General features: G+C 41.6%; 1 pseudogene; it reads right to left on the reverse strand.

Annotated features, from left to right (window-relative positions):
* Positions 1 to 2208: 2208 nt before the first annotated feature.
* On the reverse strand, positions 2209 to 2629 carry LOC112312680 (small ribosomal subunit protein uS12-like; annotated as a pseudogene).
* Positions 2630 to 17356: the final 14727 nt, after the last annotated feature.

Genomic DNA, 17356 nt, shown 5'->3' on the forward strand with positions numbered 1-17356 from the left:
GTTCATGTCCGTGGGTTGTACATATAAGTTCTTTGGCTTCTCTATTTCCTATACTATTCTTAACCGCCCCCCCTGTCTATTTTATGCCTATCAGTTACACTTCTTATTCTCTGTACCTTCCCCCCCCAGGTGTCCCCCTCTATACACACTGATAACCCTCTATGTGATCTCCCTTTCTGTAATTCTGTTCCCGTTTTAGTTGTTTGCTTAATTGTTGTTTTCATTTTTTAGGTTCACTTGTTGATAATTGTGAGTTTGTTGTTCATTTTATTCATAGCTTTTGATTTTCTCCTATTTCTTAGATAAGTCCCTTTAAGATTTCATATAATAAGGGCTTGGTGATGATGAGCTCCTTTAACTTGACCTTATCTGGGAAGCACTTTATCTGCCCTTCCATTCTAAATGATAGCTTTGCTGGATAGAGTAATCTTGGATGGAGGTCCTTGCCTTTCATGACTTTGAATACTTCTTTCCAGCCCCTTCATTTCTTTTGAGAAATCAGCTGTCTGATTTATTTTGCTTAACGTGATATTCTCAAGATCCATCCATAGTGTTGCAAATGACAATATTTCATCTTTTCTCAAGGCTGAGTACTATTCCATTGTTTATATCAACAATTTTCAACTGGTGTGCTGCAAAACATTTTAAAACATGTGGTACCTGACTATTTAGTCAGGGGCACTGACCTCTTTTCCCTGAGACTGTCCAAAAAAAAAATGACGACAACCAATGCAGCAATAGCTGTCCAGTGTATGAATCAAAATCATACCTGTTGTTTGTCAGATTGGCAAAAAATACTTTTTTGGTGTGCCACAGAATTTTCATAATTAATTTATGTGTGCCATGAGATGGAAAAGGTTGAAAATCGCTGGTATAGATGAACCACATCTTCTCTATCAAATCATCTTTCAAAAGACACTTCGGTTGTCTCCATGTCTTGGCCACCGTGAATAATACTGCCGTGAATATAGTGGTGCATATATCTTTCTGCATAAATACTTTCGAGTCTTTCAGGTACCCAGAAGCGGGGTTGCTGGGTCATATGGTAGCTCTGTTCTTAATTGTTTGCGGAGCCTCCTTACTGTTTTCTGTAGTGGCTGTACCAGCAGAAATGCTCACTTCTTGCCTCAGCAATAATTATCCTTTATTTAAATCTCTAACTTCGTGGGAAAAAGTCATTGCAGAAACTGTTAATAAAACACAAAACACTTTCCTGCTTTAGTTAAAGTGACCTTTCCTATGGAATTTAGAGTGACAAGAATGTATATTGCTTTTTAAATTACAATTGGTAATTATTTTACTGCCATGATCTTACCTTGACCCTCAGCATTAGGAGGAACTGTTATTCCTACTGTGACCTTGGCAGAAGAACACACCAACGGCTGCGGCATAGTGGGGCTAGAGAAGGGATGCCTCTTGTCACAGCCGGTAAGTCTGAGTTTTAGAAAGACATTCCCTAGCATACAGAGACTTGAATAAGTGATCCGAGTCTCAAGTTAAAATTAACATAATAGTCATTTAATGATACCTCACGTACCTCGTGAAGAACTGCTAAGGAGAAATGTAAAATTCCAGAAAATCTATTTGAAATGCACTGGAAGCATGGATTTGGTTATGGATCAAATTCTACCTCTGAAGTACATGGTGATGTTCCCCAAAATCCTAAAATTATAGTCATTGGTCATGATTTGCTATGAATTAACTGCTATTTAGCTATTACCAACAATTCAGTGGAAAAATGTGTTATTTGAGAGAAACAATCAAAGGAACATATTAGCTCCCATTTCTCTAACTCTCTATGCTCTGTCCCTGAGGAAAATTATATTCCCAGGAAACGATACACATTGGTTATGTCATCTTAACTGCCCACAGAAATAGCTTTTTTGATTCTGACCACTATACTGTCCACCCGAAACTACGACAAAGTGACATTGAATGCAAACTGTAATTGAAAAATAAAATTAAAAAAGAAATAGCTTTTAAAGATATAATAATTACTCTCTCCATTTTTACAGAAACTTGCTATATGAAAAACGTTTTTTGGATCATTTGCAAAACACTAAAATTAACATATATAATCCAGTTTGTACCCTAATGTCCCTTGGAGAGATTTCTTCTGGTATTTAATGGAAGGAAATTTCTCTAAGATACTTTGGAGGGGCATATGAAAGTTTATTATTACCATGTTTTCACCATCAAAACTTATGATCATGATCTTTCCTTCTCGCCCTTACATAAGGCCAAGAGAGAGATCTTGGTTACTTTGACAGCCTCAAAGTGGGCTCCGGGGATGTCACCAACAATATGACCTTTGTTATCAACTCTAGCCCCTAGAACTTCATCGTTCACCATGATACAGTTTGAGCAGCCACCGTTGGGCACGAAAGCTGTGTTTCGTGGTGTTTTTGATCAGCTGAATCCTGACACACTTCCTGATGGGAGATTTTGGCTGTTGGGCTTCAGTCCTCACTTTTTCTAGTGAAATTCAATTTCCACGTGACGTGCGTCAAAAGTGGTTGGCCTTCAGGGCTGTGCCCAAATGGGCTTTCCTGTGCTGTTTGTCATGCCATGGTTGGTGTTGGTGGCTGTGGAGCTTCCTGGCAGTATCATATCCTTGGCCCTTTCCCATTCTGCTGGTGCTGCAGGCCCAAGGGAAAGATCTAATGTACTCTTTAAAAAAATTGTGGTAAAATACACATCGTAAAATGTACCACCTGAATGATTTTCAGTGGAAAGTTCAGTAGTGTTAAGTATATTCACATTGATTGATTTACAAGCGATCTTCAGAACCTTCCGTCTTATAAAACGGGAACTCCACATGCATTGTGGTGGTTAATTTTGTGTGTCAACTTGGCCAGGCCAGAGTGTCAGCATACTTAGTCAAACATTATTCTGGATGTTTCTGTGAGGGTGTTTTTGGATGAGATTTACATTTAAATTTGTAGATTTTGAGTAAAGCAAATTTTCCTCCATAGTGTGGATGGGCCTCATCCAATCAGTGGATGGCCTGCTTAGAATAAAAGATTGACTTCTCTCAAGCAAGAGGGAATTATGTCATCAGATAACCATCAGACTTAACCTGCAACATTGGCTCTTCCCTGGGTCTCCAGCTGAATGGCCTACCCTGCAGATTTTGGCTTCCTGTCACACCCCCCCACCTGGTGACCTGGACAGCAACTCAGGCATGTGCCCTGACTGGGAATCGAACCAGTGACTTTTTGGTTCACAGGTTGGCACTCAGTCCACTGAGCCCCACCAGCCAGAGCACTATTTTTAGTTTGGGGAGAGCCATCACACTGTTTTCCACAGTGGCTGCACAATTTTACCTTTCCATCAGCAGTGGATAAGGGTTCTAATTGGCCAGAATCCTGGCCAATCGCCTGTTATTTCCAGCAATAATAATCTGGTAGGGACCCCAAATAATCTTCTGGAGTGGTCATTTTTGTTACAGAATAGTATCTTATACGTGCGTGTGTGTGGAGGGAATGCTGATATAGATTTGATTTGAGAAAATATGTTAAAAATTGCTACATACATAATTTTGGATGAATCTGCATGATACCAAAACAATCATTTAGAAGCAAAAAATTCTGTCAAGAAGTTACTTTGTCCTGTAGCACTAAGTGACTGGAGTGGCAGCTTTTGTTGTTTAGAATTTGTAGACAAGCAACCTTTTTAGAGGTTTTTCCCGATAAAATGTACACAGATCGTTATAACTGTGACCGCGTCATTTGGAGAGGTAAGCATATTAAAATTCGGAGGGAGTTCTCGCTGTAAAGCAGGATGTCCAGACGGGCAGGCCCCGGGCCAGCTCAGGCCCGCACACGTACTTGGTTTGGCCTGCACATTTGTTGGCTCACATAGTGTTTTTTACAAATTTGAATTAGTTGACAACTTTTTAAGTGGAGAGATTTCATGCAAAAATCTTGATTTCTAACTTTTTGGGAAAAACAAGCTGAGCTGGCGAGACTGAGCCTACATTCCCACATGGCAACAGTTGGCCGAAGCTGAGGAGCAGCTGCCCTTCCAGCCTGGGCTTGTGTCGCCTGGTTCCCCACGGTCCCGCCCACCCAGACCAGAGGACTCGCCGATACCCAGGCAGCGGACTTCTTGGGTTTTGCCAGGAACCACTTACAACTTCTTGTCATGTCTGGCGGGATGCAAGGCCTGTGGGGGGCTGTCAGGGTTTGCTTGATTGTTTACTGATTCTGATTCTTCATGTCCTAAAATCACTCAGGATCCTTTTCTTTCTTTCTTGGTGGAAAAGGAGATGGTAAGACTATAGCCTTAAATAAATGAAATACAAAATAAAAGGATTTAGACAATGCAGAGGTGGGGAACACATTAAAAAAATAATAATGCCAACAAAATTTTTTACTAAGCAATTTGGCCTTGTGAACTCTTTTTCCCATGCAAGGAAAACTGAGGGAAAAAACAGCACCCAAGAAATGTTTCAAGCTAAGCCGAATGTTTAATACAAGAGAGAAACAAGGAGCAAAAGGCTTGTCAGCCGTCTTCCAGTGGCAGAATTCTTGAGTTACCAGACAGAAAAAGATGCAGAAAATGAGGACCACGTGGTTGGCTAGATCAGAGCCACTGTGTGTGTGTATTTGCAAGGCCGCCCAGTGAGAAAAAAATTCAATTTATTGTGTCTCAGCATATTAACAAGTCCTTTCTAATTACCTAGGCACCTGGAGAAGTTCCGTTTTCACTTTCAGGTGATAGCAAATAAAAAATGTGTTAAAGAAAATGCAAACGACTTCTCTCTCTCTCGGTGATCCGTTGACTGAAACAGGAAAGTCCTCTGGAAGATGTGCCTTAATCTCCAGCCCAAAACACAATTTCGAGAAAAGAGTTCTTTAAACCTCTGCCTGCAGAATATTTGCTTTTTTATCACATTGTCCAAAGCAAGTCACACGGTCAAGCCCAGAGTCAGCCTGCAAAGGGATTAATGGTGTGGATTTCGGGATGTGTGAGTTCAAGACCCAAAACTGTTCTGGAATGGGTAGATAGAATCTGGGTCAGCACTTATTCTAGGAAAATATATAGTAGTTGATCCTTAGAAAATTAAATGTTAGTGTTTCATTCTTTCTATTAAAAAATCATGCCCATCAGAAAATGCAAGACATATAGAAATTACCAGAAAAAGAAAAATCACCCAAAGCCCACAATCTAATAAAGTCTATCCTTAAAATTTGGTGCGCATGATTCCAGAAATCTTTTGGTATATTTTCTTCTTCACTCAGAAGTAGTTCCAAGCCACTTAGAAGCATCTGCAGAGGTGGTGGAGGGCAGCAAGCAGCCTGGACTGAACCGTCATCTGCTTGCTCAGAAACACTTTCTATACTTTGAATTCTTTACCTGTGTGTCTGTTGGCAAGTGTGCCTTGATTTGCCAGAGTTGGAGAACTTAAGAGAGGTTGGAGAGAAGGGGAAGAGGCAATCTATACCTATTTAAAAATTAGCAAGAGCAAAAGAGAAGAGAGAAGATGGGAGCGATGACAAAGCCATCGAGAATGGAGAGGAGAGAGCAAAGTGTGACTCACAGGTGAAGATTTCGTGATGCAAGCAGGACTGACTTATCTACCAGGCACAATGTTGGGGGCCCACAGTACTTTTAGGGGCCCATGAAAATGTGTTCATTCCTCTAACATCAGAAGAGAAAGGAGTAAACTCTTAGGTCAAGGAAAATGGTTCAATTTATAATGTTGTGATAGGTAGCATTATTACAACATGGTCATAAAGTATAGTTTTAATCTCCTTTTATGGAGAAAGAGTCCCATGAAGGCAAAAGTGCTGAGGGCCCACAGAAGTCACAGCATGGCCCAGGATCAATGGCATGACCCAAACCATTCAAATTTATTAAAACATGCATGTGCCATGTGTTCTAGGATTTTTTGCCACCTATGATATTGTTATGCCATCTTTACAAATGAGGACTCTGAAACCTGGATTGATGTAGGGAGAGAGAAAGTGGGAGAGATGACTCCCCAGAAGTCGTGATTTTTAGTTTAGTGCTCTTCGCAAAATGTGTTGAGGGAGGCAGCAGATATGGGGTAGAGAACAATATGGAAAAGAACACAATAGAAATTAAGAATATGGAAGGCTTTCTAATTGGTCACATATTTCCTCAGGCACCAAACTTTCTTTCTGAGATGACATTAGGTTCTGAAAAGAAGATTTGGCAGCTTGGGGGAGTGGGAGGGAAAGTGGGAAGGCAGTGCCAGCTGCTCAGCTGAATACAGCTTTGCTGGCAATCTACAGGATGGGAGAAAGTATTTGCAAATCACAAATCTGGTAAGAGGTTAATATCCAAAATATATAAAGAACTTATACAACTCAATAGCAAGAAAAAGAAATAATTCAATGAAAAAAAATGGGCAGAGGATCTAAATAGACATTTTTCCAAAGAAGACGTACAAATGGCCAATGGGTACGTGAAATGAGGCTCCACATCATTAACGATCAGGAAAATGCACATCAAAACCACAATGAGATATCACCTCACACCAGTAAGAATATTATCAAGAAGAAAAGGGATAATAAGCACTGGTGAGGATGTGCCGCAAAGGGAACCCTTGTGCACTGGGGGTGGGAATGCAGGTTGGTGTAGCCACTCTAGAAAATAATGTGGAGCTCCCTCAAAAAATTAAAAATAGAACTGCCACTGATCCAGAAATTCCACTTCTGGGTGTTTAAACAAAGGAAAGAAAAACACGAACTCCTGAAGATAAATGCGCATCCAGATTCATAACAGCATTACTTACAATAGCCAAGATGTGGAAGCAACCTAAGCGTCCACCAGCGGATGAGTGGACAAAGAAGTTACAGCATAGAAGCACAATGGAATACTATTCAGCCACAAAAAGAAGGAAATTCTGCTGCTTGCAACAACATAGACACATCTCGAGGGCACTATGCTGAAATGAGTTGGAGTGAGAAAGGCAGGTACCACGCTATCTAACTTACACGTGGAAGCTAAAACCACAACCGCCACAACAAGCTCGTAGATGCCGAGAACAGGCTGGTGGCTGCCAGAGGGGGTGAGGGGGCAGGGGGGCAAAATGGGTGAAAAGACTCTAGAGGTATAAACTTCCAGTTTTAAATAAACAAGTCATAGGTACCTAATGTACATCACGCTGATTATAGTTAATAATCCTGTGTTGCATATTTGAAAGTTGCTAAGAGAGCTCTTGGAAGTTCTCATCACAAGAAAAAGTCCTGTGACTATGTGTGATGACAGGCATTGACTGGATTTACTGTGGGGACCAGTTTGTCATACATATAAAAACACTGAGTCGCTGTATTGTACCCCCGAAAGTAACATAATGCTATAGGTCAATTATACCTCAATAAAATAAACGACTACGAAATTTTAGGAAAACCAAAAAAGAAGGCAATTTCATCAAGTGGGTGACTAGTAGGTGTTTCACTTTTCTTTATAATCAAGTTCCATAATGACGAAGAAAACATTGGGCAAACAAGATCAGTTTGGGCCCTCGGCAGAAAATTAAAGCCTTTGAAAGAAATTCAGCAGAATCGCTTGTGGCTGAGTTGCTACTGTATTTAAAAGCAGGCTGCGGTAAAATTGTGATGAGTTAGTGAGGTTCTTAGCTGCGGCGTGTGTGTTTCCTAAAAAGGAAATCCCACTGTTGCTTTTGTTTTTTAAAAAACATAGGTGCACATGTGTCTTAATATGTGTATGTGCATATATGTACACACATTGTCTTTTTTTTTTTTTTTTGCTATATTATCTATGAAGTCATTTTGCTCTGAACTGGAACTTGTGGTTTGGTGATAGGGCCCAATGAGTCCTTGAAACGAAAAAAGACATGATCTCATAAGCATTATCTTACACGTTTGCTCCATTATTCAGAAGTCTTTATGTTTCCTGAAACAGCAGCCTCTGCGTCCCGGAAGGCCGACTGAGGACCATGAGGTAACCCCCTGCCATGGCGTGGAGAGCGGGGCGTGCCTCTGGGAGTCAAGTGCTGATAATCGCACCTGAGAAACTTACAATGCTGAAGTCCAAGGCAGAGAACATCCCAACGTTTAACTCTCCAAAACAAAGGATCAGATAATGTATTAAACATTGATCTGGACTAGAATTAGCCCACGACTCACTTGCTGCAGATCTAAGAGAGCCAGCACATGAGTTAACTTACAACTAACGCGGCAGCTTGTCTGCCTTGTTAGCTGCAGGAGAGAATAATGCACAGGAAAAGGTGACGTCATGACGGTCTCACTTTCATTATTCTCTCCCAAATGAATAACCTTCCACACCAAGGATGAGCTCACTCACTATTAGCGGAACAACATCTGGTGAGCGAGGGCCCCCAGCTGAACATGCCGTTGGCGTGGGACTATATTTAACCGGCAGAAACCCAGTCATTGTTGCATGTACCACACATGCAGTCCAGTGACATTGTGAAGAAAAATTTCAGGGGTAAGGAAATACTCCTAAAAGTATTTTAACATACCAGGTTTTTTCCTTGTGAAGCAAGGCATTAACCTGTTCCAAAAAAGATCCCAGGCTATTATTAGAGTGGAATATCTTAAACATGTGACAGATGCCTTGTCCTCTTTGGCTGAGGCTCAGATGCTTGCCATAGCTGTCTACGTTTCAATTTCAAATCATGGATAGGAATCTCTCTCCTTCAATTTCCTCTCTCATTCTTAATTTCCAGGCAGGTCTGCCACACTGCCAATGGGGAATTTTGCAGGGTAATCTGTCTAATAGGTTTACTGTAAATGAGGAATCACCCAAGTATTTAAATCGAATGAGTAATGCTCTTCAGTCAGTTTTGTTTTTACAAATGCAGCTAAGGTCATCAGTGAAATGTGCTAATACGGAGAAATGTTGGTGTGTGGAACATGTGGCAGTCGGTCCCAGTGGCCGTGAAGTCGCGAAGTTGGCGTGCTCTGGAATCTGCTGTGTGCCACAGCCCTTAGAGGGACTGCTCACTTCAAATCATGGCATTTGGGAGGGAATTGCTTTCCATGAGGTTTCAGGAAACGTCCTCAAATTTAGTCATCTCTCATTGTGTTCTTGGTAAAATGCAATAACACTTTATTGTGAAGAGGCTAACAAGCCAATATTTTTATTTAAAACATGTGAAAATAATGCCTGTTTTCTGAAGAAAATATGAGGAATTCAGAGAAGCACCAAGAAGACACAGTTCATTCTGATTCCAACCACCCAGACATTTTTGTGTATGTTAGTCTTTTTAAATTGAAGTATGTGTAAGCGTTTTCTCACCTTAATTGTTCTTCTCTAATTTCATTCCAAATGGCCATTATATTACATCATATGGCTATACCATGATTTATCAAATCAGTTTCCTGTTGGGCACTTAGTAAGCTACTAATTTTTTGCTATTATAAGCAAGACTGTGGTAAAGATGTACAAAGCTAAATTTTTGCCCACATACGTGATTGTTTCCTTGGGGTATATTTGCAGAAATAAAATTCAGTCAAAGTGAATGTATGTGTTTAAGGGCCTTGACGTGGGCTGAGGAAGCCTTTGTGAGAGAAGAGCAGACTCTCTGCACAAGATGTCCCCGAGGTCAGGGAAGCTGCCCCAGGCCCTCTGCCTCTGTCCTCCTCTGCCTGGCTCCTCGGGTGTGGAACAATGGGGTAACGATGACGCTTATTCTGCCAAATGACTTTCGCATGTTACTTCCTTTAGTCTGTACAAGAATCCTGTGAAATAAGTAACTTGGTGAAGTCCAGGCAGCTTACAAATAGAGGAGCCAGAAGCTGGACCAGATTTGCTGTCTCAGAAGTCCATGTCTTGAGCCACTGAGCTACCCAGTTTCTCCATTCGGCCATTCTCCTGTTCTCCAGTTGGCTTTAGGTAGCCAGGCACTTAGGCCACAGTGTTAAAACCCCAGTCCTCTGTGTGCAGGAATGGCCCACGTCGTAGCATGCATTACCCGTCCACTCCAGACAAGGCGCTATGCCTGCACCCGAACCATGGCTCACATCAAAATAGAAGATAGTTTTCTTTGGCTGGAACGATCTTGTGGAACTGGGAAAACAGCCATTCTAAGTTCAGAATGATGTAGTTATTAATCACGTTTGAGAGCAAACACGTCTATCTGCAGACCAGCTGTTTCCTGCTGTCATTTAAAGTCTCCAGTCCCACATGTTCTGCTGCAGGAAGGAATCCAACTTCCTCTCGATTCTGCGGAATGTGTCTTTTAAAGTGGAATTTGGGGTTAATTCATTATACGTGATTAAAAACTTAAACGTTCTAACAGACCAATTTCCAAGGGCTTCATAACAGTATCATTGTTTGATGGGACTTATTGCAGCAAATGAACTGGGTTCACGAACCATGTTCTTAAGGTTTAAGAGATTTGAAGTAAGTTGAGAGCTTTTATTGTTCCATTGTAAGAACCTATGAAATTTAGTGCAAGAAAAAGCTAGAATGCTTTAGGAACTTCCAGTTTCAGGATTTAATTTATTCTGTGTATACTCATTGGTGGGAGTGGGGGTGTTGGGAGGAGGGCAGGGATACTCACTGCTAGAGCCAGTCATCACCACCCTGGGCTTCAAGGGACATTGTTCATGCATTCACTTGGGTGGCAGGTGCATCCTGAGGGCACTGGGAGCTGGAGACCAAGAAAGGGCAGTCATAGCTCAACTGCTGTGCAACACATGCCTGGAGGTGGGGAAAGTGGAGCAGACTGGGGCTGTGCGAGAGCAGCGAGTGGAGCGATACAGTGATACAGCTTAATATCTCTTAAAATGTTGACTATGCAGTGTTCGGTTTTGTGAACTTTTTATCTCTGTGATGTAAAGCCCTCCTTCACCGGCTCAAATCTTAAGTAAATGTTGTGATGTACATAAACGCCTTGTGTAAATGCAGGACATGGGGGAACATGTGTCCTGTGGGAATTAAGGGGCTGAGTTCCATGGTTGGGGGCATGCGGTGCAGAATAGGGACAGTGTGTGCTTGTGGCAAGATAATTGGTCATTTTAACTAATCATTAGAAGCAGCATTCAGAGCCAGAAAATACCAGTGAGAAGGTGAGTCCTCTGGGAATTCCCAGAAATGTGGGGGTGAACACTGGACTTTCACCGGAGAAATATGGAATGGGCATTTGGACCACCTTAAAAGACAAAGGGACCCATCTGACACCTGGGTTTCATGTTAACGGCTCATATTTCTTTGAAGTGCATCATTTTAGTTAAGGTATGAAATGTCCACACTGTGGTTGCTCACCTCTTAGTAACAACTGGGCTGAATGTCTAGAAGTGACCCAGCTTGCTCTGGTCTAGATATTTGTAAAGGCTTCACTGGATTCTATATTTCCCAGTATTTCTTGATTTCTATGTTCCCGAAGTAGTTCTTCATAGGACTGGATCACAGGCTTTGTGAACTGACACAAAAATCTTTTAGACGTTATGTGCTATTGTGATAGTCCCCAAAACACTATCACAGCCTCAGGAAATATCCAGCTGGGGGCAATTGTTGAATGTGCTTCCTTGAGTCTGTCTACCCAGTTCTTCCCAGGAGATAGGCCTGGGGAGGTGGCAATGGCTCATTTTATTCTACTATGTCTTTTTTATTAGTTAGTTGTGTTCATTAGCCCCGCTAGATTGCTGAGGCGGTGACTATGGCCTGCTCATGGGGGAAGGTCAATATCTGAGATAGTGCTTTGTATGTTGTAGGGCCTACAATAAATGATTTAAGTTGATTTGAAGATGGTCATGTAGTTGACTTTCTTTTACAAGAGCCAAATAAGTTCTAGCCTAATGCTGTCTTGTACCCTTAAATGGCCATATTATCTAGAGTATTTAATAACTTTTAGCATTTTGAAATCATACTAAATTGAACTACTTTGTTACTAAGCATCTCAAGGAAGCAAAATCACAAATCTTACAGGTGTCAAGAAGTCAAAGGTACATATTGTTCTTTTGTGAGGGGAAGCATCGCAGTGGGGCCTTTGCTCTTTAGGAAAATTCCTGATGCTTGTAGGGTGATTTCCGCTTCCGCTTTGGAAGTGAGGCTGTTTTAGGAAGAGTCACGGGTGAGCGGAGGGCAGTCAGGTGTTCCGGCCGCAAGAGCCAGCTCTGGGGAAATCGATACTTTAAAAATTTCCTGCTTGACTAACAATGCGCAACTCCAGCCTTTCTTTGTGAGTTTATTTTCTTTTTCCAGCTTTGTTGAGATATAATTGACTTATAACATTGTGGAAGTTTAAGGTATAACGTGATTTGATGTGTGTATATACTGTGAAATGCTTACCACCATAAGGTTAGTTAATATATCCATTATCTCACACAGTTGCCATTTGTGTATGTGTGGACAACTTTCAAATACACAAAACAGCATTATTAACAATAGTAATCGTGCTGCATGTACATTTACAGCCCCAGAACTTATTCATCTTATCACTGAAAGTTCACACCATCTGACCACGCTCACACCATCTGACCACCTTCACATCCCTACCCCGTAACCCGCACCCTTACCCCAATCTGTTTTTGAGTTTGTTTTTTTAGATTCCACTTATAAGTGAGATCATACAATAATATTAGTCCTTCTCTGTCTGACTTATTTTACTTAGCATAGTGCCCTGAAGGTTCATTCATATTGCCACAGTGGAAAGATTTCATTCTATTTTAAAAAATACTATATTTATATAGAGGGGGGACAGAGGGGGAAAGAGGGAGAGAAACATCAATGTGTGGTTGCCTCTTGTGTGCCCCCTACTGGGGACCTGGCCCACAACCCAGGCATGTGCCCCAACCAGGAATCAAACCGGCAACCCCACTGGTTTGCAGGCTGGCACTCAGTTCACTGAGCCACACCAGCCAGGGCGTGTTTCTTCATTTGAAATATATAAGAAAATCTCCTCAAATCCACACATACCAGTCAACTAAGCCATAAACTGTAGTGTCATCCTTGGCTGCTAACCCTGGTAACTAACTCATCAAGTGCTGTCTGTTTCACTCCTAATTGTGTCCCTCCATTCCTTTCTCCCTTAGAGTACCGCCGCGGACTCCCACTGGTTTCTCCTGTCTGGTCCTGCTTTGTTCTAATCCATTATGTATACTGTTGCCAGAAAGGCATTTTCTGAAACACACACCTGACCATGTAACTGTCTGACTCACAGCCATTCTTCTAGGGGCTCCCCAGCAGCTTCAGGATATGGGCCGCATTTCATTTATTTTTAGTGACATTTCCCGCTTCGTCCTCCCTCCTATCAAACTCTGTGCAGGTCTCCAGATATGTCACGTGCTTCCTTACTTCTGGACCTTTGCATATGCTTTCCCCTCTCACCTGGCTAACTCCTACTGTGCCTTCCGGTCTAACTTTTGACACTAGTTTAATTGGAAACTTCACCTCGACTGCCAAAAGAGGTGTTAATGGCCCTGCCTGTGTGCTTTCCTAACAGTCTGTTCTTAAACCTATCTTGGCATTTATTTCAGTGTCTTGCAATTAACAGTTGATGCGTCTGCCTCTGGAGCTATACTGTGGGCTCCTTGAAAGTAGGGCTTGTGTCTTACTTGTTTGATCTTCCATGCCTGGAATTAGTCTGGCATGAGATAGTCACTCAATAAATATTGCTTGGAGAAAAGATGGAAGGATGAAAAGCTCTCAACTTTGCCCTCTCTCTCTTAAGAAGAAGTGATAGGAATATTTATTTACTCTGATGTCAGCCTTCACCGAGCCCACTGAGCAGTACAGTGAACGAGTCAGGCCTCTCTGACTAAGGGAGATGATGGAGGTAATTGCTGTGCCCATGGAGGAGCCCATAAATAAGATGGATGAATCATGGATATGTTCCTGGTATGGATGCCATGAAAATGGTCTCAGCGCTCCCGGCAACACTCTCAAAATTAAGACAAATTTCAGTGTTGGCTGCTTGAAGTGTTTTCTGGCACATATAATTCCAAGTACCACACCTGGCAGAAAGATAGTATCATAAAATTGTACTTGATTGTGTTGGACAAGTAAACTGTGCTTCTGGTAACTTAAGCAACAAAAGTTGCATTTATATTCTCCTTCATTGAGGTCTGTAGTGGTGACTAATGAAGACATATCTGAGATGGGTGTGAGTCCAGGGCAGGGTGAGGGCCTAAATTTGGCTGCTGAATACATGTCCATTGACCTTTTCAGTATCTGGCAAACTCTATTTTGAAAACAGGTTTGATCTTTAAACTATGACTAGAAAAACTGTAGCCGAGTACAGCTTCCCACCCACTGTCCCACTCTAAGGAAGACCACAACTATCTGCCTTTAAAAAATGACAAACTGTCCTCTGAATAGACAGGCTCCACATGACAAGTAATTTTTTTAATTGCCAGAGCCTTCGTTTCAAAGTTACTGTATCATTTAGGAACTGACTTCTGCTGTGAATACAAAAACAAAAACAAAAACCAAGCCCTCTGGATAAACAGAGGCTGAGACAAAGCAGGGGCTTTATTTTTCACGTATTGAGTTCGGAGGTAGAAAATTCAGAGCTGGCAAAGCACTTCCAGAATGCCGTCAGGGTTGTCGTGGGTTGAACTGTGTCTCCTACCCTGAAAGATGTTGAAGCCCTAACCCCCAGTACCCCTGAATGTGACCTTATTTGGAAAGAGTCTTTATGAATGTAATCATCTTAAGATGAGGTCACTAGGATGGGCCCTAATCCAATATGACTGGTGTCCTAATAAGAAGAGGGAAATTGAGATAGAGACACACAGGAAGTTGGCAGAGACTGAGTTAGGCTGCCACAAGCTAAGCACACCTGGAGGCAAGGAGGGATCCTGCCTCCAGTAGAGGTGGCCCTGTGAACACCTTGACCTCAGACTTCTAACCTCCAGAACACTGAGAGAATCAATTTCTGTTGTTTTCAGCCGCTCAGTGTGTGGGTCTTTGTTATGGCAGCCCTAGGAAGCTCATACGCTTTTCTGCTCAGCTCTGCTTGCTGCCTTGTATTCACATCATGGCTGCTCCACCTCTGGGACCGAGTCCAAGTTCCAGGCAGATGGAAGAGAAAGGCCAAGGAATAAAAGACACCTGTCAGGGGAGGCTACCAGCTTTGAAAGAGTTTTACTGGAAGCCTCACTCAGCAACTTCTGCTACCGTCTCATCAGCACCCTGTTGGCAAGAGTGTCTAAAAATGCAGTATTTTAGCAGAATGCAGTGTTAGTGCCCATTAAGTCAGACTTCTCTATGTCAGGAAGAAGGAGAAATGGACATTGAATGGACACAAATAGTGTTTTAAACAGTCACCCCCTTACTAAGACAGAGGTTCATAAATAATTTTAGGATAGGGTAAAAGTAAGAGATCCCAAATTAATACAATGTCATGTGCTTTTCTCTAAAAAATTATAGAATTAGAGGTAGTGAAAAGTACATTTAAGGCTGCCCGTGCAAACCCTCTCATTTTATCCGTGAAGAATGAGCATCAGAGATGCGTGAGCGGCGTGGCCAGAGTTAATAAAGCTGGTCACTAGCAGGGCCCTTGGCTCTTACACAGAGACGTCTGCCCTACACCTGCCTGAATAACTAACTCAGCTGTCCTGTCCCTCTTTAGAAGGTAAGTCCTTAATAATTTCCTTTACCAAGATACGTGCTGATACTCTACTAGATGCTCGAAAAACACTGACCCAAATAGCTACCTGTGGCATTTACTCACTTTGCTTTTTATGTTTTATTTCCAACCGGGAAGCAGAAAAGGAAAGTTTCAGCTCTAAAACATAGGGGCAGCAACTTAGGGGATGACAAATATTTGTGTAAAAAATAAAACCCCCAATAATTTTCACGTGGATCAGTCTATTCAACGTTGTTTATTCCATGGTTAGATTCCTAGACTAAGAAATTAAAAATGTAAAAATTCAGCTGAACTTAGAACCCCCCAAAAGGGTGAGGAAAGTAATTTCCTTACATCTTTCCAAAAACAAGCTGTTTGTTAAAGGGGTGAAGTTTGCAGAGTGTCAGAGAAGACCTTTTGGATTAACGTATGTCCTTGAAATTGGTCTTTCGAGTGTTAGAAGTTCAGAAGACTTTGTGATGAATGTGTAAAAAACACACAACAAAGTTCATGGAGCGATCTGAACAGCAGGAGTTTTATATAAAATGTAACATATTTATCATTCAGATAAGACATGATGTGTGCATTGCATTAATAAATACACTCTATACACACAGGGGTCCTATAATGAAATCTAATCTGCTCACCAAGAGTACCAGGATATAAACCCATCGGTGAGGTTAGGAATTGGGTCACCACCCTAAATCAGATGTTAATAGTAGTTTACGGCTTCTTGCAATGTAAGCACTGTTTTCAAACTTGCCTGGAAAAATTTGCTTCAGAATGATATGTGCTCTAATACTCAGGGGTGCTATTCTCTGAGTCATTCTGATTTTGGCTTATATTCTGCTGAATTAAGCATTGCCTTAGAACAAGGATCATGAGACAACCTGAGGCCAGCCAGAGATTAGGACAGGGAGACTCAAGGAGAACATAATTAGCAGTTTGTCCTGGGACGTAACTTCGGTATGAGATGCTGTTTCTGCACATCTGCCTGGGCAGTTTAAATGGTTTTTTATTGTATTTATTAATAAACAATACCTTTCAGAGGTTTGATATTTGAAGGATGCAGAAAGGAGGCAGGGAAGAATCTCCTTTATTTCTGCTCCTAAACCCCCCTTTCTTAAGGCAAATAATGCCTATCAATTCTTAGTGTATTTTCATTATATTGTATTGATATATTTGTGTATTTATTATGTATTTATGTACTCTTTATTTAAAAATTTCTAACATAAAACTGAATAGAACAGTGAAGTGATAATAGTCATCCCTCTATGGTCATCTTTCATTCCTTCCCTGGACTTTGGTGAAGCATATTCTAGACGTCATATTTAGCCATAAATATTTTATTTAATGTCTATCAAAAATAATTCATTTTTTGAAAAGCTAACTATAATACCAATATCATATGCCACCAAATTAACAGTAATTCCTTAATATTATAAAGCAGGGGTCTCCAACCTCCGGGCCTCAGCCAGATCCTGGTCCAGGCCTGTCGGGGACCGGCCTCCCACCAGGAGGTCAGCTCCAATGTAACGCACTTGAATCATCCTGAAACCACCCCCTGAGCCCTGGTCTCCAGACAAATCATCTTCTGCCAAATTGGTCTCTGGTGCCAAAAAAGTTGGGGACCACCGTTATAAAATGACCAGTCTGTTCTGGTCATTCTCCCTGCAGAACCCCCAAGGACTTCTTCCTTTGCTTGGCGAAAAGCTAAAATCTTTACAATGGCCTACAAGTTCCTTTACCATCTGTTCCCAACTTCTCTTTGACCTTATCTGCCACCCACTCTCATCCTCTCTCACTCTCTGGCCACACTGA

The sequence above is a fragment of the Desmodus rotundus genome, chromosome 9 (genome assembly GCF_022682495.2).
Source record: "Desmodus rotundus isolate HL8 chromosome 9, HLdesRot8A.1, whole genome shotgun sequence".
NCBI lineage: Eukaryota > Metazoa > Chordata > Mammalia > Chiroptera > Phyllostomidae > Desmodus > Desmodus rotundus.